The following is a 26,339-nucleotide window of genomic DNA, read 5'->3' as shown; positions in this document are numbered from 1 at the left end:
TAGGAGGGAGATATCATGATAATTTCTGCAATCTTCTTTATCCCCTTTCTTAAAGAGGGTGACAATCAGAGCATCCCTCATTTCACTGGGTATCTCCTCCTTTATCCAGATTTTAAGGATAAGCAGGTAAAGCTGCCGAATTAGCTCTGGTCCACTGTCTTTAAAGATTTCAGCGGGGATCCCATCTAGACCTACTGCCTTGTTGTTCTTCATCTGCTTGGTGGCATTGTGTACCTCAGACAAATTAGAAGGGTCTCCGAGCTCATCCCTAAATGGTCGTTGAGGGATTTGCTCAAGGACTTCATCTGCAACCATAGAATTATGGTTAAGGAGATCTTCAAAATGTTCTTTCCAGCGAGAATTGATGGCTTTGTTGTTTCAGAAGTGTGGTTCCATCCTTGGAGAGAAGAGGATTCAAAGCATGGCAAATTGGCCCATAAAAAAGCCTTGGTGGCTCTAAAGAAACCACATGTGTTGTGGATATCCACGAAATGTTGGAGTTCTTGTGTTTTCTCAGTCCACCATTTGTTCTTGAGTTCTCTGGTTTTATGTTGGACTTCCGCCCTTGCCTTGGCATGGGCTTCTCTCTTTATATTACAATTTATGTCATTCTGCCAAGCATGAAATGCCATTCTCTTCTCATTAATGAGTTGCTCAATTTCAGCATAATTCTCAACATACCAGTCCTTATGTTTTCTGGTTTAGTAGCCTATGGTTTCCTCACAGGCATTGATGATTACTGCTTTCAACTGGCTCCAGTGTTCCTCAGTTTCTTCCGGAAACTCTGATGGGAGCTTTTCTTCTAAGACTGCTTGGAAGTGGTCACACTTAATAGAGTCCTTCAAATCTTGAATCCTCAACTTGCGCCTGACCTGCTTCTTTTGCAGCCTCTATTTGGGAGCAATCTTAATTTTCATTGTTGATCGAATAAGGCGGATGATCAGTCCAACAGTCATCAGCACTTGTCATTGCTCTTGTGAGAAGTATGTTGCTACGATCTCGGGCACAAACTATAACGTAGTTGAGGAGATGCCAGTGCTTTGACCGTGGATGTCTCCAAGATGTTTTGAACTTCTTTTTGTCGGAAGAGAATGTTTGTAATAATTTTATGTTCAGCACACTTGGTCAGGAGCAGAATTCCATTTGAATTGCTTTTGCCAATTCCTTCTTTCCTGATAGTTCCCTTCCACAGGTCTGAGTCTTGTCCCACACGTGCACTGAAATCCCCCAGAAGGATGCTTTTGTCTTCTGTAGGGGTCTCCAATAAGATGGTTTTCAACTGAGAATAAAAATCTTCCTTTACATTCTCATGAGCATCCAGTGTTGGTGCATAGCGCTCACAATAGTTGCCTGTTGATTTTTGGTGAGCCTCAATTGGCGTGTCATAAACTGCTCATTGATGACAACTGGTACCTCAGAGAGGCACCTTTCAAGCTTGTTCTTTATAGCAAAGCCCACTCCATGCAATCGGGGTTCATCTATAGATTTTCCCTTCCAGAAATAGGTGTATCCTCCTTTCTCCTCCCTCACCTGTCCTTCATCAGCTCTTCTAGTTTCAGACAAAGTAGCAATATCGATGTTAAACCGACTCAATTCACGAGCAATAATGGCTTTACATCTCTCTGGTCAGTCATTGTTTGAGTTGTCCATCAGGGTACGTACGTTTCAAGTTCCAAAGTTGAAGAGTTTCTTACATTTTTGATCACTGAGGTGGTGATCCTGCTGGATGCGGCTATTCAGCAAGAAAAAACAGAGGCAAGACTATTTTTAGGGTAAGTTTTCTAACCCCCTCCCCATGTGGGGTAAGCAGAGTGGATCCTAAAAAGGACTGCTCAGTCGTGGGTGCAGCTGCCGAGATACTCAACCCGCCTCAATCCTTGAGCAAGACGACTGTATCACACACCCACTGCCTGTGTGTCGGTCTGTAACTAGGAACTTCCGGATTTTACTGTCCTGTTCCTGTCGCCACTTGCCAATCGCCGCCGGACTTTTGATTTGTGCAATATTATTTTTCCAAAAAACTGGAAGGATGCTTTTGCGGGACTTCTTTTATTGGTGCACAATAAAATTCTTTTACTGGTGCACAACAGTCACCACACTATCCTTGACAGATGGAGAACTTGAAACCAATGGCATGGGCACCATGATGATTGGAGATTCTCTATTTGCTGCAGCCTTCATCCACCTTCACAGTCATAACATTACACAACAGTTTCACTTCCGTTGTGCAGGTATCCTCTGTCTGTTCTGCTGTTAGGGACTTCTTGAATCACACTTGGTCTGGAACCTCGCCCTTGACTGTTCTGCCATGGCTAGCCCTAAGGAAGTACATGACTCCAGGCAGCATCACTCTCGGGGTCATTGAGACACGCAAGCCTCTCCACCACTACAAGGTGGTGATCCATGGAGAGGACATGCTTAGTAGACACTTGTTAGTTTGACAACTACATTTGCTGAAGATTCCATCTGTTCTGAACATGTTCCATTTCAGGGCTACAGTGGCTGAACATGACTTTCCATCTAGCTGGTTATCTGGGCAGCTAGGGGCCATTGGGGTGTCTGGCATTGAATGAGGCAAGGGTTCTCTGATCGTTTCATTAAAGATGGTATCATAGTGCATACGCTCAAGGAGGCTGAATTCTGGCATTTCTCAACTTTTGAATACTTGACTTTGCAACCATAATGACCTTTTAATGTCACTTTGCAATGTAATCGTATTTATGAGCAGTTTTGGCCAATCAAAATTAACATGATTCTCTGTAAAATGGATGGGAAAAAGTTGGTTATAAATGTATGCATGGCAGAATTAATGCATACAAAGAGAAGACACGTACCAGTTCCTCATGTCGAACAGCTATTTTGTTGTTGTTGTTGTTGTTTTTAAAAGCAGCAACAGCATGGGAAGTGCATATCGTAGACTGGGGGAGGCTATGCCTCCCCAAACAGCTCTGCGTAGCCCCATCCACGCTCCACTCCGAGGCCTCCACCTGCTTGCCTCTTCCCATCTTGGCCCCACCCAGTCAGGCTGCTCTTCTTCCAGGAAGCATGCTGGGGCTGGGGCTATGGGGGCTGGCCTGAGGCCGGTACTTGGGGTGGCTGTGGCCACCCAGCACTGGGGGGCCCCGGGTGCTGGGGCTGTACCACCTGGCGCTGCAGGCGCTGGGGCTACCTGCCCTGTGCTCCAGGACTGGGGGTGCTGGGGCCACCACAGCCGGCGATCGAGGGTTGGAGGTGCTCGGCCAGCCTAGGACTGGGAGGTTGCTGGCCGTGTGGGGGGGGGCTCTGGGTTTCAGCAGGGGAAGGGGCTAGCCTCCTGGAGCCCGTGGTTCACCCACTGCCCAGGAGCAACAGATTAATGACTAGGAGATGAGCTGATCTGGCTCTGCAAGAACAATTCCTCACCAACATTTGCAATCTCTTAAGACATCTTTTGTGCTGATCTCAGATTTCCATGCATTCCATCCATGTAACGGTTACTTTCCAATATTGTTTTTATCCCAATGTGCCACTCTTTTGGACAGTTATAGCAGAACCTCTGTTCCATCTTAATTAATGGCAAGAACATTTCTTTTCTCTTTACCTTCTCTTTTGAATGTTAGTCAATTTGGTAGCATATGGCTACAGTATGTGTAGAGTATCATGTTTAAAAGAGTATTAAGGTTACAATAGCTGGCCCTTGCTGAGCTTTTCCTTTTCAGTAAGGCCACATCTACACTACAAGGAGTATACAGTGCCGTAGCTATGCTGGCATAACTCCAGTGTAGAAACAGTTTACCGCAACAAAAGGGGTTTCTCCATTACTGTAGGAGCACCGCCTCCAGAAGCATTTTTCCATCAATGTAGCTATGTCTACACTGGGGAGTTAGTTGGCATCGCTACAGCACTCAGGGGTGTGGATTTTTTTCAGACCTCTGAGCACTCTAGCTATGTTAACCTAAATTTTAAGTGTAGGCCAGACTGAGTGCTAATTGGTTGAGGACCTCTTTTAAGAATCTCACTTCAATCTTCTGCCATTCAACATGGCATTTGCTGTCTGTCTAAAAGTCTTCATTTCTTAAAATGGATTTATTTATTGTGTGCAGTTCTGGGCACCCCATCTCAAAAAAGATATGTTAGAACTGGAAAAGATACAGAGAAGGGCCACAATATGGGTGGCTGGTGACCCACTGATTGGGGAAGGCTAGCCCCCTGCTGGCCCTGCCTCCCTACTTGAGGACCCATCCCCATTCTCTTGCTGGAGCCCCCCCTCCCCGTGGCTGCCAAGTCTCTCCCTAGCCCCAGAGCGCTGGGCGCGCAGTGTGTGCCCTCCCCCCCCAGCTCCCAAGAACAGGGCAGGCAGCTCCAGCCTGCTCCAAGTGCCGGGAGGCATGGCCCCAGTGCCCGGGGCCCCACAGCATTGGGAGGCCCTAGCCACCCCAAGTCCCAGCTGCCCTAGCCCCAGCACCAGCGTGCTGCTTCCCTGAAGAGAAGCAGCCTGCCTGGGCTGGGGCCAAGGGGGAACGGCAAGCTGGGCTCCAGGGAGGAGCATGGGCATGGCCATGCCAGGCAGTTTGGGGAGGCACAGCCTATGTGATGCACCACCCATGGGCAACAAAAATGATTAGGGCTATAGAACAGCTTCCATATTAGAAGAGATTAAAAAGACTGGGACTTTTCAGCTTGGACAAGAGACGATTAGGAGGGGATATGACAGAGGTCTATAAAATCATGACTGGTGTGGAGACAGTGAATAAGTGTTATTTACCCCTTCACAAGAACCAGGCATCACCCAATGAGATTAACAGGTAGCAGATTTAAAACAAACATAAGGAAGTACTTCTTCACACAGTGGCGCAGTCAATCTCTGGAACTCATTACCAGGGAATGTTGTCAAGGCCAAAACTATAGCCGGGTTAAAAAAAGAACTATATAATTTCATGGAGGATAGGTCCATCAATGACTATTAGCCAAAACGGTCAGGGATGCAACCCTGTGCTGTGGCTGTCCATAGCCTCTGATTGCTAGACGGACGACATGGAATGTATCACTCAGTGATTGCCTATTTTGTTCATTTCCTCTGAAGCACCTGGCATTGGCCATTGTCAGAAGACAACATACTGGGCTAGATGGACCGTTGGTTTGACCCAGTATGGCCTTTCTTATATACCAATTATAGGAACTGTAAATGCAAACAAAATGTAGTTTGCAGTTCAGTCCAGGAATTTAGCCAAGAGACAGTTAACCAACAAATCTGAAAGTAGATGTTGAGTTCATGAATAGGAGAAACTCAAGGATGACAGGTTAATTTGGAAGCTGAAGTGAGATTTCGTAACCCAGAGGAAAGGGTATTTTACTCAAGGATCTTTGAAAGGTTTAATTGTGGAGGAGTGTGCCCCTGAATTAATTCTGTAAAGGAAAGTGTTACATGTATGCTTGAAAGGTTAGATTTTTAATGGTATATGTCGGAAAACATTGATTTCACCATACACACACAAACTAACACATATATTTCCTTTGATAATAATCAAAATTTACTCTTAGGCAAAGCAAGAAAAATGCTGCTTGAGAACTTATTAGCATTTGATTTAAGGGTATTTAATTTTTACATTTTTACATGTGATATTGACAGTCTGTATTTTAACAGTGTTCTAGTTTTAAATTTTTGAATCTGTGTCTACTGTTAAATTTTTGTTATAGTCATAGTTAAAGGCCAAAAAGGACCACTCCATCACCTGACTCCCCAAAGTTTCCCACAACTGTGGAAATTTAAATTGATAAAAATAGAAAAGAATGCTTAAAATAAACATTGATATTATCTGTCAAAATTATTTTTTAAAAAATTGAAATCTGCCAAGCCCCGTTATATGTGGCAAATGTGGTTTTTTGGGTTTTTTTTTGTTTTTTTCAACATGGGGAAAAACTACTTTCATTTTATTTCAGTGGTCAATACTGAAATCTTTCCAATTTTACCTTTTGTGTAATTAATATTACTGAAATATTTACAGGGAAAAACAGAAGTTACATGGCAATCTATCTATTTTCCTATTTATAGAACATAAATTGCCATGGTACCTAGGCACAGATTTGGTTTTAGGACTTAATTCTGCAAATGCTTACACATATATTTAACTTTAAGAATGTGAGAAGTTTCATTGGGACTATTCGCATGCTTAATTTTAAGGTAAAGTGTTGGCAGGATTTAGGCCATAAGCATTAAAATTGGACACCGCACATGCCATCCTAGGATTTTATTTCTTAGGTTTGAGGTTTTTCTTTTTTTCTCTTCTCTTCCTCCTCCTCATCTTCATACTCCTCCTTGCCATTGTATTCAGGCTTTTGTAAAAAAGCTGGGTTTTACATGAAATTTTTAAAACAGAAAGGTAAAGAGTAAAAATGAGGAAAATGTAGATTCTTTTATGCTTACATTCAGTAAAAATATCCATAAAAGTAGAGAAGCTATGCAACAATGGTTTTTTAAAATTTATTTTTAAAAATGATCAGTAGTGAGATTTGACTGACAAGTTCTGGGAATTCAAGGTCATGCTCATCAGCACACTAATCTGAATCAGTTTTTTGAACTCTGTGTGGAAGCTCTAACTCCCTTTAAAAAGTGAGTTAAAATGAATGATTTGTGAGACTGCCAAAAATATTAAATATCTGTCTCCAGAGAGTTCTCAGAACTTGGTCTCTCAGTCGAGTTATTTGCAGTGATAAGGGAGGAGGTCGCTGATACTACCATTCGGGATCAGACACCACTTTTCTGTAGAAATGTAAAAGAAAATTATAGTCAAAGAACATCTCTTTTTACATTCTCACAGGTTTCAGAGTAGCAGCCGTGTTAGTCTGTATTCGCAAAAAGAAAAGGAGTACTTGTGGCAGCTTAGAGACTAACAAATTTATTAGAGCATAAGCTTTCGTGAGCTACAGCTCACTTCATCGGATGCATTTGGTGGAAAAAACAGAGGAGAGATTTATATACACATACACAGAGAACATGAAACAATGGGTTTATCATACACACTGTAAGGAGAGTGATCACTTAAGATAAGCCATCACCAACAGCAGGGGGGGGAAAGGAGGAAAACCTTTCATGGTGACAAGCAGGTAGGCTAATTCCAGCAGTTAACAAGAATATCAGAGGAACAGTGGGGGGTGGGGTGGGAGGGAGAAATACCATGGGGAAATAGTTTTACTTGTGTAATGACTCATCCATTCCCAGTCTTTATTCAAGCCTAAGTTAATTGTATCCAGTTTGCAAATTAATTCCAATTCAGCAGTCTCTCGTTGGAGTCTGTTTTTGAAGCTTTTTTGTTGAAGTATAGCCACTCTTAGGTCTGTGATCGAGTGACCAGAGAGATTGAAGTGTTCTCCAAAAGCACAAGAACAAATCCGCACAGACACACCCCTGGAGCCCCGACCTGGGGTATTCTATCTGCTACCCAAGATCCATAAACCTGGAAATCCTGGACGCCCCATCATCTCAGGCATTGGCACCCTGACAGCAGGATTGTCTGGCTATGTAGACTCCCTCCTCAGGCCCTTCGTTACCAGCACTCCCAGCTATCTTCGAGACACCACCGATTTCCTGAGGAAACTACAGTCCATTGGTGATCTTCCTAAAAACACCATCCTAGCCACTATGGATGTAGAAGCCCTCTACACCAACATTCCACACAAAGATGGACTACAAGCCGTCAGGAACAGTATCCCCGATAATGTCACGGCAAACCTGGTGGCTGAACTTTGTGACTTTGTCCTGACCCATAACTATTTCACATTTGGTGACAATGTATACCTTCAAATCAGCGGCACTGCGATGGGTACCCGCATGGCCCCACAGTATGCCAACATTTTTATGGCTGACTTAGAACAACGCTTCCTCAGCTCTCGTTCCCTAATGCCCCTACTCTACTTGCGCTACATTGATGACATCTTCATCATCTGGACCCATGGAAAAGAAGCTCTTGAGGAATTCCACCATGATTTCAACAATTTCCATCCCACCATCAACCTCAGCCTGGACCAGTCCACACAAGAGATCCACTTCCTGGACACTATGGTGCTAATAAGAGATGGTCACATAAACACCACCCTATATCGGAAACCTACTGACCGCTATTCCTACCTACATGCCTCTAGCTTTCATCCAGATCATACCACTCGATCCATTGTCTACAGCCAAGCGCTACGATATAACCGCATTTGCTCCAACCCCTCAGACAGAGACAAACACCTACAAGATCTCTATCATGCATTCCTACAACTACAATACCCACCTGCTGAAGTGAAGAAACAGATTGACAGAGCCAGAAGAGTACCCAGAAGTCACCTACTACAGGACAGGCCCAACAAAGAAAACAACAGAACGCCACTAGCCATCACCTTCAGCCCCCAACTAAAACCTCTCCAACGCATCATCAAGGATCTACAACCTATCCTGAAGGACGAGCCATCGCTCTCTCAGATCTTGGGAGAAAGACCAGTCCTTGCTTACAGACAGCCCCCCAATCTGAAGCAAATACTCACCAGCAACCACACACCACACAACAGAACCACTAACCCAGGAACCTATCCTTGCAACAAAGCCCGTTGCCAACTCTGTCCACATATCTATTCAGGGGATACCATCATAAGGCCTAATCACATCAGCCACACTATCAGAGGCTCGTTCACCTGCGCATCTACCAATGTGATATATGCCATCATGTGCCAGCAATGCCCCTCTGCCATGTACATTGGCCAAACTGGACAGTCTCTACATAAAAGAATGAATGGACACAAATCAGACGTCAAGAATTATAACATTCAAAAACCAGTTGGAGAACACTTCAATCTCTCTGGTCACTCGATCACAGACCTAAGAGTGGCTATACTTCAACAAAAAAGCTTCAAAAACAGACTCCAACGAGAGACTGCTGAATTGGAATTAATTTGCAAACTGGATACAATTAACTTAGGCTTGAATAGAGACTGGGAATGGATGAGTCATTACACAAAGTAAAACTATTTCCCCATGGTATTTCTCCCTCCCACCCCACCCCCCACTGTTCCTCTGATATTCTTGTTAACTGCTGGAATTAGCCTACCTGCTTGTCACCATGAAAGGTTTTCCTCCTTTCCCCCCCCTGCTGTTGGTGATGGCTTATCTTAAGTGATCACTCTCCTTACAGTGTGTATGATAAACCCATTGTTTCATGTTCTCTGTGTATGTGTATATAAATCTCTCCTCTGTTTTTTCCACCAAATGCATCCGATGAAGTGAGCTGTAGCTCACGAAAGCTTATGCTCTAATAAATTTGTTAGTCTCTAAGGTGCCACAAGTACTCCTTTTCTTTTTACATTCTGTAGCAAACACAGTCATGTTGAACGTGTTAGTGAATAAATATCATGGTTAGATAGGAATTGCAATTAATGTAATTGCCATGGATAATGCTAGGATAGCTTTCAAACATTAAGTAGTGCTGATAGGTTTGGCACAGTGGCTCCATATGCTGACCAGTTTCTGGGGATGTTGTGCCTCCTGGATCTCCTATTCGAGTGCTGAAACATCATCTCGTCATAAAGTTTGTGACTATACTGCTCACTAGAGTCTTATATGGTGAATTCACAGCTCTCAAATATTGTTGAATTCAAGCAGCCAATTTTTACTTAGATGTTTTCGGTAGACTTCAATTCTGGACTGCCAGGTAAGGTACCATAAAGTAGGGGAAAGGTTGTTTATATTTCCTGGGATCAGTGTCAAATCTATCTTGCAGGTCCTATAATGCCAAAGAATAATATGTTTCTATGTTTGTATTTGAGGTTTACATTATACTTTCAGGTATAACTCTCTTTAACCTTTATCACATATATATATATATATATATATATATATATATATATATATATATATATAATAAAATAAATATATATATATTTTCTCCGCTCAATGTATTTTTGGATTAGTGTGACTGTATGGGTAATTTTGAGAATAATTCTGTGACAGATAATTTCTTTTTTTATGTTGTTTGATGCAGGTTCCATGCTCAATTCTGGTTTAGAATTCTAGTTCTAATACTAAATGTGTAGGTCAGACCCTCCTCTTGGTGAAGGATATTTGGCGATGGGGGAGGGGAAAGGGTAAGGACTTCTTAAAGAACTGTTGTGGTTCCCCCCGTCCAGTTAAAGGTGTGTTTCCTATTGGCAGTTATTTCTTTGCCCTCATACTCTGTCTTCTGCAGTGAATTCTCAAAGTTTGGTTTCTATTGTTCTTTAACCTTTATTTGAAAGAAACAATTGCTGCAGAGCTGAGCACCAGCTTCCTGAAGAGAATAAAAACTTCTACAGACCCCCAAAATAATCCTAAAGTAGAAAAATAGAATGCATGATGAGAACTGATGAATCCAGTAAAAAAAACCCCAGCAAACAGGCAGATTCACCTGAGATAAGGAGACACAACTACTAATACTGTACCTGGAAGGATGAGTGGCTGAAAAGAAGAGCTGTCTTGTGGGCTGTCTTTCTTTGTTTTGGGAGCTCTGTCTGGGGGCTGAGAGAGCAGCCAGAGTATTGTGATTCATTGCTGATAATATGTGGTTGTCCAGATGCTCTGGAAAGGCATAAAAGCTGTGACTCAGTGAACCTTCTGATCGTGGACAGAAGGAGAGCAGCAAACGGGAGTTCAGACAAGTAGCGAGGTACAGTGGGTGACATTGAAAACTGGCCTCTATTCCCACAATGATACATTTGCAGTGGTATTTGAGGTAATTCCCTTTATAAGCATAGGGAATACCACAGATATTGTAATAAAGGTAAAAAGAAAAGGAGTACTTGTGGCACCTTAGAGACTAACCAATTTATTAGAGCATAAACTTTCGTGAGCTACAGCTCACTTCATCTAATGAAGTGAGCTGTAGCTCATGAAAGCTTATGCTCAAATAAATTTTTTAGTCTCTAAGGTGCCACAAGTACTCCTTTTCTTTTTGCGAATACAGACTAACACGGCTGCTACTCTGAAACCTGTAATAAAGGTGAATACTTTAATTTGGTAAACATCTGTTTTTACTTTGGAGATTAGTCATCAAGATGACATCAATTTACCCAAACATCATTAGAGCCACACATTCAAAACAACCATTTTAATTTGTAAAAGTGCCCATCAGACTGTCTGTGGGTGTTAGTCAATATTTCAAAATAGGACATAGAACTTGTTAAATAATGTCTGCTTTGGAATGGTCTGGTGTTAAAACTAAATAACACTCTATAATTAATCTTCTTAGGACTTGGGGAAAAGAGAAGGGTGTTGCATATTGCTCTGAAGGCCAACAGACTCTGGATGTGGTAGTCTAGTTGAGGAAGCAAATTCCAGAGCTCAGGGTCCTTCATTGAAAAAACCTTGCTACCCTGAGAATATACCCTAGGAAGTGTTGCCTTGAGTGTTTGCTGAAATTAGCCAACCAAAGATGACTGGGTAGAAGGGCGCAAAGATGGGGAGTATGGGATCATTGTTAGTACTTACACACACAAAAAAAACAAAGCTAAACCCTTGAATGTTTTATCCCTTTGTCCCAATCCCCCAACCCTTGTCTATTGTCTTTTTTTTTTTTTGGCCATGATCTTTCATCATGTTCCACAAGCAAAGGCCACTACATCTCTGCAGCTTCATTTCAGTCAATTGTCTGTTGGACGGTTAACTGTTTGGAGCAGGGTCTGTGCTGTCCTATAGATTTGTGCAGTACCTAGGACATTTTGGGTATTATTCCACATAAATAATAATTTTGTTCATACCAAAGTGGCACACAAGGAATGAAGAGATGTCTCATATAGACAGGGATATTGCAGCTTTAATTGAGCATAGCTAGATCATTGGCCTCTCAGCTTTACCTGTAACAGAAGTGACTCACAGGGATGCTGGTCAGAGACTGAACTTTATTTCTTGGGCTCAGTGGGTCTGGCTTACATCAGGTTAATGCCCCCATCACATGATGCTGCAGCAATGAGTACCTGCTGCCTCCAGTGGCCACTGTTATAGCAGCATGCTTTTCTTTATTTCAGCAAGGAGAATTGATTTGTCATTCAGGGTACTTGTGGCACCTTAGAGACTAACAAATTTATTTGAAAGCATAAGCTTTCGTAAGCTACAGCTCACTTCATCACGAAAGCTTATGCTCTCAATTAAATTTGTTAGTCTCTAAGGTGCCACAAGTCCTCCTTTTCTTTTTGCAAATACAGACTAACACGGCTGCTACTCTGAAACCTGTCATTGATTTTATTTCATGTTAGCATATAAATTAGTACTCTAAACAGACTTGACATAAAATGTTGTGAATAGGCAACCTATTCTTAACCTGTGTCCGTAGATATCTTTTCTATGAGATGTGCCACTTACATTAAACTCTCTGCTTTAAAATTTATCATCAAACAGAAATGATTCTACCGATTATTCATCTCTAGGCAAACATTTGTCACAGCAGCTTTACTCTGGGAACTCCTAAAGCATTGGGGGTTGAAGGCTTATATCATAAAGGGGTAATGAGAAGCCAGTATACAAGCATACGGGATTGTGCATTTGTTTATGTCCAACCCATTTGTGGGTACAGTAGATGAGAGAAGAAAATGACATCTTTACTTACCTATGCAGGAATAGTACCCAAGTAAGTCCCATGTCATAATGGTAGTTCTGTGGGCAGCGATGGTTCTCAGTAACGCTCAGGAAGTGCTGAGCACTTCACAGACCTGGAATCTTTGCCCATATCCTTGACTTCAGTACTTTGGACTTTCACCACAAAGTGATACCTAATTTTTTTCAGGCTATAATCATGTAGCGAGTCTCATCTCAAAATGACACCCAACTCCTGTGAGAGCCCTTAGCTCCTAATTAACTCAATGGGAGTTGAGGCTTGCTGCCTTGCAGAACTGGACTTTTAAAGATCAAATTGGTCTAAATATTCCTTGTACTGACTATTGTTGTCAAAATTCTTTCTAGCTTCATAACTATTGTTCGATATATTGTTGTTTTTGTGTTTTCTGGACCTGATATACAAGCTCAAAGTTTGAATACCACCTTTGCTAATGTAGCTAGACTTCCCATATCTATTGTTCATTTAGTTTGAATTTGCTCAATTTAGTTCAGGTTTCAGAGTAGCAGCTGTGTTAGTCTGTATCCACAAAAAGAAAAGGAGGACTTGTGGCACCTTAGAGACATTTGATGCTCAAATAAATTTGTTAGCCCTGGTCTACACTAGGTGTTGAGGTCAAATTTAGCAGCGTTAAATCGAAGTAACCCTGCACCCGTCCACATGACGAAGCCCTTTTTTTCGACATAAAGGGCTCTTAATATCGATTTCCTTACTCCACCCCCGACAAGGGGATTAGCGCTGAAATCGGTTTTGTTGGGTCGAATTTGGGGTACTGTGGACGCAATTAGATGGTATTGGCCTCCGAGAGCTATCCCACAATGTTCCATTGTGACCGCTCTGGACAGCAGTCTCAACTCAGATGCACTGACCAGGTAGACAGGAAAAGGCCTGCGAACTTTTGAATTTCAATTTCCTGTTTGACCAGTGTGGCAAGCTGCAGGTGACCATGCAGAGGTCATCAGCAGAGGTGAATATGATGAAGTCCCAGAATCGCAAAAGAGCTCCAGCATGGACCGAACAGGAGTACGGGATCTGATCGCTGTATGGGGAGAGGTTTTAGAGTAGCAGCCGTGTTAGTCTGTATTCGCAAAAAGAAAAGGAGTACTTGTGGCACCTTAGAGACTAACAAATTTATTAGAGCATAAGCTTTCGTGAGCTACAGCTCACTTCATCGGATGCATCACGAAAGCTTATGCTCTAATAAATTTGTTAGTCTCTAAGGTGCCACAAGTAGTCCTTTTCTGTATGGGGAGAGGAATCCATACTATCAGAACTACATTCCAGTTTTCGAAATGCCAAAACATTTGTGAAAATCTCCCAGGGCATGAAGGACAGAGGCCATAACAGGGACCTGAAGCAGTGCCATGTGAAATTTAAGGAGCTGAGGCAATCCTATCAGAAAACCAGAGAGGCGAACGGCCGCTCCGGGTCAGAGCCCCAAACATGCCGCTTCTATGATGAGCTGCATGCCATTTTAGGGGGTTCAGCCACCACTACCCCAGCCATGTTGTTTGACTCCTTCAATGCAAATGGAGGCAACATGGAAGCAGGTTTTGGGGGCGAGGAAGACTATGATGATGAGGTTGTAGATAGCTCACAGCAAACATGCGGGGAAACTGGTTTTCCCGACAGCCAGGAACTGTTTCTCACCCTGGATCTGGAGCCAGGATCCCCCGAACCCACCCAAGGCTGCCTCCCAGACCCGCCAGGCGAAGAAGGGACCTCTGGTGAGTGTACCTTTTAAAATAATATACAAGGTTTAAAAGCCAGCATGTTTAATGATTAATTTGCCCTGGCATTCGTGATTCTCCTGGATATACTCCCAAAGCCTTTGCAAAAGGTTTCTGGGGAGGGCAGCCTTATTCCATCCACCATGGTAGGACACTTTACCACTCCAGCCCAGTAGCACGAACTCGGGAATCATTGTAGAACAAAGCGTTGCTGTGTATGTTTGCTGACGTTCAAACAACATCCGTTCTTTATCTCTCTGTGTTATCCTCAGGAGAGTGACATCATTCATGGTCACCTGGTTGAAATAGGGTGCTTTTCTTAAGGGGACATCAGAGGTGCCCATTCCTGCTGGGCTGTTTGCCTATGACTGAACAGAAATGTTCCCCGCTGTTAGCCACGTGGTGGGGGGAGGCAAAATGTGACCTTGTAACGAAAGCACATGTGCTATGTATGTAATGTTAACAGCAAGGTTTACCGTGAAAGAGTGTACCCATTGTTCTATAAAATGTGTCTTTTTTAAATACCGCTGTCCCTTTTTTTTTCTCCACCAGCTGCATGCGTTTCAAGGATCACAGGATCTTCTCCTTCCCAGAGGCTAGCGAAGATTAGAAGGCCAAAAAAACATACTCGTGATGAAATGTTCTCTGAGCCCATGCTGTCCTTCCACACTGACAGAGCACAGACGAATGCATGGAGGCAGACAATGTCAGAGTGCAGGAAAGCACAAAATGACCGGGAGGAGAGGTGGCGGGCTGAAGAGAGTAAGTGGTGGGCTGAAGAGAGGGCTGAAGCTGAAAGGTGGCGGCAGCGTGATGAGAGGAGACAGGGTTCAATGCTGAGGCTGCTGGAGGATCAAACTAATATCCTCCAGCGTATGGTTGAGCTGTAGGGAAAGGCAGCAGGAGCACAGACCGCCGCTACAGCCCCTGTGTAACCAACTGCCCTCCTCCCCAAGTTTCATAGCCTCCTCACCCAGATGCCCAAGAACGCAGTGGGGGGGGGCCTCTGGCCACCCAGCCACTCCAACCCAGAGGATTGCCCAAGTAACAGAAGGCTGGCATTCAATAAGTTTTAAACTTTTAAAGTGCTGTGTGGCCTTGTCCTTCCCTCCTCCACAACCCCTCCTGGGCTACCTTGGTAATTATCCCCCTATTTGTGTGATGAATTAATAAAGAATGCATGAATGTGAAGCAACAATGACATTATTGCCTCTGCAAGTGGTGATTGAAGGGAGGTGGGGAGGGTGGTTAGTTTACAGGGAAGTAGAGTGAACCAAGGGGCGGGGGGTTTCATCAAGGAGAAACAAACAGAACTTTCACACCGTAGCCTGGCCAGTCATGAAACGAGTTTTCAAAGCTTCTCTGATGCGCACCGCACCCTCCTGTGCTCTTCTAACCACCCTGGTGTCTGGCTGTGTGTAACCAGCAGCAGGCAATTTGCCTCAACCTCCCACTCTGCCATAAATGTCTCCCCCTTACTCTCACAGATATTGTGGAGCACACAGCAAGCAATAATAACAGTGGGAATATTGGCTTCGCTGAGGTCTAAACAAGTCAGTAAACTGCACCAGCAAACTTTTAAACGTCCAAATGCACATTCTACCACCATTCTGCACTTGCTCAGCCTGTAGTTGAACAGCTCCTGACTACTGTCCAGGCTTCCTATGTATGGCTTCATGAGCCATGGAATTAAGGGGTAGGCTGTGTCCCCAAGGATAACTATAGGCATTTCAACATCCCCAACGGTTATTTTCTGGTCTGGGAAGAAAGTCCCTTCCTGCAGCTTTTGAAACAGATCAGAGTTCCTGAAGATGTGAGCATCATGTACCTTTCCCGCCCCTCCCACGTTGATGTTGGTGAAACGTCCCTTGTGATCCACCAGTGCTTGCACCACTATTGAAAAGTACCCCTTGCGGTTTATGTACTCGCCGGCTTCATGCTCCAGTGCCAAGATAGGGATATGGGTTCCGTCTATGGCCCCACCACAATTAGGGAATCCCATTGCAGCAAAGCCATCCACTGTGACCTGCACATTTCCCAGGGTCACTACCCTTGATATCAGCAGATCTTTGATTGCGCTGGCTACTTGCATCACAGCAGCCCCCACAGTAGATTTGCCCACTCCAAATTGATTCCCGACTGACCGGTTGCTGTCTGGTGTTGCAAGCTTCCACAGGGCTATTGCCACTCGCTTCTCAACTGTGAGGGCTGCTCTCATCATGGTATTCTTGCACCTCAGGCCAGGGGAAAGCAAGTCACAGAGTTCCATGAAAGTGCCCTTACGCATGCAAAAGTTTCTCAGCCACTGGGAATCACCCCAGACCCGCAACACTATGCAGTCCCACCAGTCTATGCTTGTTTCCCGGGCCCAGAATCGGCGTTCCACCGCATGAGCCTGCCCCATTAGCACCATGATGCCCACATTGCCAGGGCACATGCTTTGAGAGAAGTCTGTGTCCATGTCCTCATCACTCTCATAACTGCACTGACGTCGCCTACTCACCCTGTTTCGCTTTGCCAGGTTCTGGTGCTGCATATACTGCTGGATAATGCGTGTGGTGTTTAATGTGCTCCTAATTGCCAAAGTGATCTGAGCGGGCTCCATGCTTGCCGTGGTATGGCGTCTGCACAGAAAAAAGGCGCGGAATGATTGTCTGCTGTTTCCCTGACGGAAGGAGGGGAGACTGACGACATGGATTACAGGGTTGGCTTACAGGGAATTAAAATCAACAAAGGGGGTGGCTTTGCGAGAAACTGAATGGCTGCCTCAAGGATAGAACTCAAAACCTCAAGGATAGAACTCAAAACTGGGTTTAGCAGGCCATTGATTTCACAGAGGGAGGGAGGAGAAAATGAATACAAAACAAATCTGGTCTATTTCTTGTTTTGAGCTACTTCATCTATCTTTATACATCTTGCTGGCAGCAGACTGTGCAGTACGACCGCAAGCCATCGTCACCTCCTGGGTGCTCGGCAGAAGATGGTGCAGTGTGAGTGCTGGCCATCATCATTCTGTTGGCTGCAGATTAAAAGATAGTGCACTGCCAGTAGGACTCAATCGCCATGAGACGAAACAAGGGAAATGACCTGGGTGAGTCACTCCCATGTTTGCCCAGGTGCCCGGTTAAAAGAGCACCCAGGACTACGTCGACGACAGCTACCAGTCATACTGCACTGTCTGCTGCCAAAAGGCAATAAATTGCTGCTGTGTAGCAATGCAGTACCATGTCTGCCAGCACCCAGGAGACATACGGTGACAGTTAGCTGAGCGGGCTCCATGCTTGCTGTGGTATGGCGTCTGCACAGGTAACTCAAGAAAAAAGGCGCAAAACGATTGTCTGCCCTTGCTTTTACGGAGGGAGGGAGGGAATAGGGGCCTGAGGATATGTACCCAGAACCACCCGCAACAATGTTTTAGCCCCATCAGGCACTGGGATTTCTACCCAGAATTCAAATGGGCAGTGGAGACTGCTGGAACTGTGAGATAACTACCCACAGTGCAAAGCTCCAGAAGTCGACGGTTGCCTCGGTACTGTGGACACAGACTGCCAACTACATGCATTTAGAACATTTGTGTGGGGATACACGCACTCAACTGTATAAAAATGCTTTCTACAAAACCAACTTCTATAAATTCGACCTAATTTCGTACTGTAGACATACCCTTAGTTTCTAAGGTGCCACAGGTCCTCCTTTTCTTTTTAGTTTAGTTCAGTTGCACTATGCACTGAGTATTTATAACCTTTGATTTAAAGAGGTAAGTTTGATTCAAACTTTCAAAAACTTTAGCAATAAGAGAGAAAAAACTGTTTCAGGGAAACATTGCTCATGGAGCGAACACAAAACCACTCTTGCCAAAGCATGCTCAGTTACCAAACTTTAAATCTTAGATAATTAGACACCAATAAAGATCCTATTAGTGGGCAGAATGAGGAACTGAAAGATATGCTATATTGAGTTATATGCTATGTAAAGATGTTGGATAAGGTGAAGTCTTTCCAATTCCTATTTTAGTGTATTTTGACAACAAATTACCCCAAACTGGCACAAATGATCACTGAAGTTACCCTCTGCATTAACTGTTTTTTTAGTTATAAAAATCTCCTCTTGTTGACTCTAAAGCAGTGGTGGGCAACCTGTGGCTCACGTGCCTCAAGTGGCCCATCAGTGTAATCGGATTGCAGGGTGCGAGACATTTTGCTGATATTGACCATCTGCAGACAGGGCCCTGCACAGCTCCCAGTGGCTGCAGTTTGTCATTCCCAGCCAATGGGAGCTGCGGGAAGAGGCGGCCAGCATGTCCCCGCAGCCTGCGTCACTTCCCGCAGCTCCCATTGGCCAGGAACGGCGAACTGGGGCTACTGGGAGCTGTGGGGGAGTCATGCCTGCGGACAGCCAACATCAGCAAAATGTCTCGTGGCCCTCAATCAGATTACCCTAATGGGCTGCAGGTTGCCCACCAGTGCTCTAGAGCCATGTGATATTTACTTGTTTCAGAGTAGTAGCCGTGTTAGTCTGTATTCACAAAACAGAAAAGGAGTACTTGTGGCACCTTAGAGACTAACAAATTTATTTGAACATAAGCTTTCGTGAGCCACAGCTCACTTCATCGGATGCAAAAGCTTATGCTCAAATAAATTTGTTAGTCTCTAAGGTGCCACAAGTACTCCTTTTCTTTTTTGTGATATTTACTATAATTTATTTTTCCAGCCTTGTTGAAACAAACACATAGTGAATCCAAGCAAAGCAAACAAGGGTCAGTGTTTTTGGAAACTGGCAAATACCGCAGTTTGCCAACTGCCCAAATGACATGCTGGTAACTATTGCTTCTCTTGTCTTAAAAATGACAGTGCTCTAGTGGTATATTCTCAAGACCATTGTTAAAATTAGATCAGCATTTTCACTACACTTTATTTTCCAGAGGTTTATGACTCAGTCGTAAAACTGCAGAGCCTGATTTTGCACCACTGAAGTGAGTAGGAGCTTTGCCATTGACCTCGTGGGAGCAGGAGCAGGTTTTAATCTCTAATGAAAATTAGCAAATTATCATTTAAAAGATTTGCAACATTTTCACAAAAATTATCCCATAAAAATGTTTTGCCTATATTCTATAATAACATGTATATGAAAACCCCAGCAAAATAAATTATGCCGAAAGCTTTTGTGCATTGCTTTTCTTTTATTTATTTTTTTAAAATTAACACTTTGCAAGATGTCAGTCAATAATGTGAGCCTGTGTCCTTCTTTGACTGCTTTGGAGAAAAAATATTAAAAATAAGTCAGTTAATCATTATGAAATCCTTTATTGTACTCAGACTTGCTTTCTGTGCATCTATAGTGAAAGCAAATCCTTGATGGTCAGTGAAGCCAATGATTTGCAAACTAAGAAAAATGTGCTTCATAGCTCTTGTCTGAGTTCAATAATCCTTATTTAAAAATATCTCTATGTATATTGTGGCAGACTCCATATCCCTAAACTGGGATGCAGGGCTCTTCTGTTGAGACAGCTTGTTCTAAGGTCTTGAATGAAAGCGCAGAGGAATCATTGCTGAATCATGCTAGAAGGCTGATTTTAAATTAGCTCCATTCAGGACAGTGAAGAATTTGGAGCACACTTCTCAGGGGAAAGGAAATTAAGTTCTGTGACAACAGTTCTGGAGGGAAGCCCTAGAAAGAGCCCATCTTGGAGAAAGTCTAGACTAAAGCTTGTTTTCCCTTAGTTTACAGCTCAGTCATGGCTTTGCCTGCCATGAACTTTGAGCAAGGGGCATTGCATTTATTGCACAGCCTGAGGAGCAGCCTTGGAAGGACAGAAAAACTCACTTTATAAATTGCTGATTAGACAGATAGTATAGTGAAGACATTCCCCGCCTCCAGTAAGGTTCTGTAATGGGGCCAGTTGCTGCCCATACAACCTCTCATGACCTAGGGTCATGCTACAGGCAGTCTGCTTTCGTTTCTCATCTTGGACTGTTCAAATAAACTTCACTTCAGGCTTCTTTCTTGGTCAAAAATATACATCCTTGGGTACTGTGTTTATTAAAATAAAATTAATTGTAAATAAAACTCAAACCACCCAAACAAAGTCCATTCATAATTCCACTGAATCCAAGGTTTCTCTTCATCCTCCCTGCCTAGAGAGCTTTCCTCCTTCTCTGCAGACTCTGCCACAGATTCCTGGGCTTTCTCTCCTTCATTGCAGCTTCCTGCTCCTCTTATATTGGAATCACCTGATTCCTGTCAGGTGGGGCTCATCCTGTAATCAGGGTTGGCTTAGCCCCAAGCTCTCCACCCCATGCATCAAGCCACCTTGTTACAGGACCCCATCCTGCAATGTGCTATGAAGGAGTACTCCCATATGATTCAATATATCATTTTAGTAATGGATCCAGATTGGATACAGAGCAAGTGCCTACAAGGAAGATATAAATACAGTTATCAACCAAATACAGGTTTCAGAGTAGCAGCCGTGCTAGTCTGTATTTGCAAAAAGAAAAGGAGTACTTGTGGCACCTTAGAGACTAACAAATTTATTTGAGCATAAGCTTTCGTGAGCTACAGCTCACTTCATCGGATGCATTTGGTGGAAAATACAGTGGGGAGATTTATATACACACACAGAGAACATGAACCCATTGTTTCATGTTCTCTGTGTGTGTATATAAATCTCCCCACTGTATTTTCCACCAAATGCATCCGATGAAGTGAGCTGTAGCTCACGAAAGCTTATGCTCAAATAAATTTGTTAGTCTCTAAGGTGCCACAACCAAGTACAGTAGCTGTTCAAAATGTAAGTGGTAGGTTGTGGACTTCTTACAGTTCTTAGAAAAACGTCTTAGCCAAAAAAATACCATAACTAGCTATATAAGGCAAAAGAAGTGGAGTTGGCAGCTGGGAGTTAAGATAGGTTAGATACTTCAGCTATGACTTTCCAAATTTCCATACTTTCAAAGTGTAGGATTTCTTATAAGTTTAATATTAATTCTGAAATTCCTCCCTATTTCATTTTATGTGTGTGTGTGTGTGTGTGTGTGTGTGTGTGTTCTAATTACACTGCTAAGTTATTTTCATATATTATCAACATTGCCTTCATCTACTTTTTGGTGGGGGGGTGATAGTATTCCTTGGGATATGTGCACTTCATTTCTGTAAGTATTATTCAGAGTTCAGTGTTTGATAGAAAGAAAGAATATATGCTCATTATAAGTAGCATATGGTTATGAAATCTTGAATTGCTTTAGTTTTCAAAGAATGGATTCAAATTATAATTACCACAAAAGGTTATAGGCACCATATTTCTTATACCAGATTTCTATAGAAATCTAATAGAGGATCCAGATCCATATAGAAATCTAACACTGAACCCAGAACTAAAAGTCGTGGCTTGGGAAAAGCTCTAGTTTCAGAAATATGTACCAGCTTTCTTATAATAAATCCACCTACTTTTGGAAATGTTGTCCTTCTTTCAAACTGATCACTGTTTTCAGAAATAAAGGGATCTCATATAGCAGTAAAATCTAACATGAATAGCCAAAACCGAAGTTACTGTTGCTGTCCTCCTTTCACTGCTCTATAGTATAAAGGCAAAATACTGTGTATTGGTGGACTGTGTGTCTTCAAGACACTTAATCATTTGGAAAGCATAGAAAATAGTGACTCATTTTTTTCAAATAGTTACTTTCCTTTGGGGAAAGTCTCTAGGACAACTAGCTGGTCATTATATTGTCATTATATATGCCTCATTTAAAGTAATCTTTATCTTGTTGAAAAAGATCAGGGCAGAGAGGAGAAAGAGATGCTGGCTGAAAGTGTGTGTCGGGGGAGGGACAGTGGGTTGCTTTGTTTTCTTTTCCTTTGCCCCTAGTGATCACTCTGACTTCATTGTAAATCTTTGTCCCTCTGGCTAAAAACACTAGAAAGCAGCTACCTCCAAAACTAAAAGCATTGTTAACAGGAGAGTTCCAGCAAAAGACACAGTTCAGAATGGCATGGCCAGCATTTAACCCTGTCAAGAGAAGGAACTGTGAGCATGCACAGTGAAGAGATGGTGCTTGAAGGAAAGTTGTGTAACTCCAGTCCAGTTCACGATAAACAAAACGAATGGGTTCTAGATCAAATACAATTTATATAATCTAGGTTGTTTTTTCACTAGAATAACACAACAGAGTAAACTTTCAATAGCTTGCATGAGAATTCACCCTACGACTGTTGTCCCATTAATAATGATAAAGTGGTTCTATGCCTTCCTATTGCTAAGGAGGTCTGAATAACTGAAATTACTCCTATATTTTTTAGCACTGGTCATACATAGGGTTTTTTATGTGCTTTGTGACTTCTGGATGAATGTAGTAGCAAATAATTCTTTGGACGAGATTATGTAATGGTCACCTTGTACCACAGAAACCCTTTGCCATTGTGTGGCACTGCCCCGATGACAATACTGCAACCTTCTCCATGCCTTTGATTCAGTACATTGATGTTAATCTTTTTGCCTCCTTTTGGGATCAGAATTCAGTTCTTTCTAAGTCCATCAAAGATTAATATTTCAGATTGCACCACGGTGGTAATCACTGCATATATAAATATATGGAGACACAAATCAGCTTAATTTAAACCAATGGAAGCATTAACAGGCATTACAGATTAGAGAGAACCTACAATAAATTACTTAAGATTTGTTTTGTTTAAGTATCTGAAGCCTGGCTCTAAAATGTCGATTGCAAGGGATGGAAGAGGGATACCAAAAGTTACTGGAAAGATTGTCCCAGGGACCTGACCTTTGGTTGAGCTTGTCAGCTTTGAATAACAACACTTCTTCCCCAAAACACCCTATTCTCTAGACAATTAGTTCTTTCTATCTCTTATTCGGGGTCTGAAAAACTGGTATGGTAAAGGTCAGTACACAATAGTGTTTGGATTAGCTCACTGGATGACAGTCTCTCTCCTCATCTGTTACCCAGATGGGATGTTTATTTTCCTGATTTGTATTTCAAATGCATAAATCTAATTTCCCTTCATTTGTTACCCATCAAAAATTAATCTTTCCTTTGCAATAAACTATCCATGATACAAGTGAAACATTTGAATCTGGTCCTATTTTATCTGGACTGGTTCATCCATTTCTAATTTTAAATTTGACAAATAAAATTACAGAAATAAACAAGGTAAAATGGTTATCGCTTTGTGATGGGGTCTCTGGGGTGCAACCTGGACTGTGGGACTGCTGAACCTTCCAAACACAACAACCCTCTCACACTGTGATGCTGATGTCAAGCTACAAACCTCTGACAGGCACTGCAATTATATAGACATCCACATACAAGGTCAAACCCAACTGAGTAACATGAATGACCTCTCAGCCACTCATGAACCAACAGTAGAGAGGCTCCCGCCAATTCCCCTCAGCTCCCCAGTCTTGCACCCAGGACAGTACAGTCTTGCACTGCTCAAGGCTCCCTTGGGCAGTGCAGGTTCATTAAATAGTTCAACACCCCCTCAATTCGGAGCGGACACAGACTATCCTTTGTAAACTGAGCTGAGATTTCCCAAGCACTTCAACCAAAACACACTGTTTTAAGTAAAATATAAAACAGATCTATTAACTACAGAAAGATAGATTTTAAGTGATTATAAGTGGTAGGCATAAAGGTCAGAGAGAGTTACCTTAAGAAAATAAAAAGTAAACACACATTCTAAATCCTAAACTTTTAATTTAAGCAAGTGTTGATTCAAAGAGCTTTACTCACCCTCTCAGATGTTACAAGCAGGTTACAGTTCCTCAATACACAGACTGGACACCCTTTCAGCTGGGTAACAAACTCCCTCAGTTCAAAGTCTTTGTCCTCCAGATATTCTTCAAGGTGTTGAGTTTGGAAGGGAGAGGCCAAGCAATGATGTCCCTGCCTATCTTTTATACTTTCTTCCAGCTTGCTGGAAAGATCTTTGCTGTGACATGGGTTAGTCCGCCCCCAAAGCGTACATGCCTCTTCCAAAAAGTCTCTAGGATAGCTGATTGTGTGTTGTTGAGCCATTAATACCGTCTGGTTATTGATGGCTACTCCTTTGTTACAACTGAAAGGCGGGTTGTGGGTGTTCCCAACCATACAACATATTTCAGTAACACACATAGTAATACTTTATAACTTCACATACAATGATATCACATACAATCCAACAGGTTATTATTGTGCGACAGATCAAGGCTTTTAAAATGATACCTCACATTTTTTGTACAAAACATATCATAATCATATCACCATGGTGAATATGGGGGTTCCAGGGTGCTACTATGAGGGACAGTATGTCACAAGTTTGTAGTAATTCATGTTTTTTATTGATTTAATAAGATGAATAAAGGAGATTTAAAGAGGAGATTTATTCAGCACCACGTGTAATACATTTACATGTCACCATTTTCCCATATAGAATTGTAAAACTCTTCTAAAACATTAATTGGATGCTAGGATGACCCCGGTTTTTCACATTGTACCTGTATTTGGGTGCACATACCCCACACTAAGATACCAATTCAGAACTTAAGCATGTGTTCCATTTTCAGTATGTGTGGAGGTCCCATTAAGTATGTGTTTAAAGTTAAATGCTTTCCTTAACAGGGATGTTGTCTCCAATCAGGGCTTTAGTGAGACAGAGCATGATTAACTCCCTTCAAAGGGAGCTAGGCATGTAAATCAGCCAGAGAGGAGAGGCTCCATGCCAACAGATTAGAGAGAAAGTCTAGGTTCTAGTTTGTTGTGTGTTCCCTTGTTTTGTTGGTGTCTGATGCTCATGTCCAAGGCCATGCCTGTACAGTATTCAGTATTTCTCTAGGTTTGGCTGAGGGAGGGAAATTATCCAAAAATGCCCACACAGAGCATAGAATGAATTTTTCTCTTTGGATGCTGTAGAAAACTTTTTCCTAAGAGAAAGCATCAACTTTTTTAAAAAAAATAAAGAAAAGATTATGGGCCAGATTGTCAACTGGCATAGCTCCAGTGACGTAATCAGCCTGAATTGCCTTTCACTGAAGGTCTGACTCCTAACAAGAAACAGCATGCATTTTTTTCTATTTCTATCTGCCATATGAAACAAGTTAATGTTGCTGTAAGATCCTTGCAAGGAATCCATTCAGTTAAGCAACCCAAAGTTCAGATGCTTAAACAGTTTATCTGAAGTTTGGGGTCTTTAGTACCATAGGCAGGGGAAAAGCAAAAAGCTGAAAGTTACTATTCAGAAACCAGCAACCCTGTGTGGGAGAAGGGAAAGGAGTGTGGTAAATTAAGTGTGGTAAATTAACACTTATGGGGCTTACCTGTTTTTAGTAAGCATGGTCTGGCTGAGGTTTAGGTTTGTCTTTTGTATGTGTTCTGTCTTCTCAGCTGGGGATTGAGTGGCTTAATGTGATTTAATTAATCTTTTGTAGCTATGGCAGTATCCTTAAACAATCTTAGCTACTAGGGCCTGATCCAAAGCCCAGTGAAGTCAATGGAAAGACTCAGACTGACTTCACAGAACTTAGAATCAGATCCCTAAAGAGGTTTTCTACTGGGGCTCATATTGCTGAATGGTGAGTGTTTTATCCTCTCTCTCTATTGTTTAATGGGATGGTTTTAGAGAGTGCTGCGAAATAATGACAGGTTTCAGAGTAGCAGCCGTGTTAGTCTGTATTCGCAAAAAGAAAAGGAGTACTTGTGGCACCTTAGAGACTAACAAATTTATTAGAGCATAAGCTTTCGTGAGCTACAGCTCCGATGAAGTGAGCTGTAGCTCACGAAAGCTTATGCTCTAATAAATTTGTTAGTCTCTAAGGTGCCACAAGTACTCCTTTTCTTTCTGCTAAATAATGTTATCCCACAAGGTCTTTTGGTGGGCAGCGTAGAAACAAAGTTACAGTTCCCAGCATTCCTATTCATAATATCAGTCAGATGACTCCTCGGCAGAAGCCTGAGCAACTTAGCTTCACGGGCCCCCTGTGGCATGGGGTCCTAGACAATTGTCCTGCTTGCTACACCCTCAT

General features: G+C 42.6%; 1 long non-coding RNA gene across 1 annotated transcript; it reads left to right on the top strand.

Annotated features, from left to right (window-relative positions):
* The first annotated feature begins 377 nt into the window (after window positions 1-377).
* Window positions 378-14,675, top strand: LOC122457989. Its single transcript, XR_006277800.1, has 3 exons — window positions 378-389; window positions 2,947-2,952; window positions 14,533-14,675. It is a non-coding gene; the product is annotated as an uncharacterized LOC122457989 (long non-coding RNA).
* The last annotated feature ends 11,664 nt before the right edge of the window (window positions 14,676-26,339 follow it).

Source organism: Dermochelys coriacea, chromosome 1 (genome assembly GCF_009764565.3).
Source record: "Dermochelys coriacea isolate rDerCor1 chromosome 1, rDerCor1.pri.v4, whole genome shotgun sequence".
Taxonomy (NCBI): Eukaryota; Metazoa; Chordata; order Testudines; family Dermochelyidae; genus Dermochelys; species Dermochelys coriacea.
Note: the sequence above shows the minus strand (reverse complement) of the source record. Positions and strands in the feature narration are given on the sequence as shown.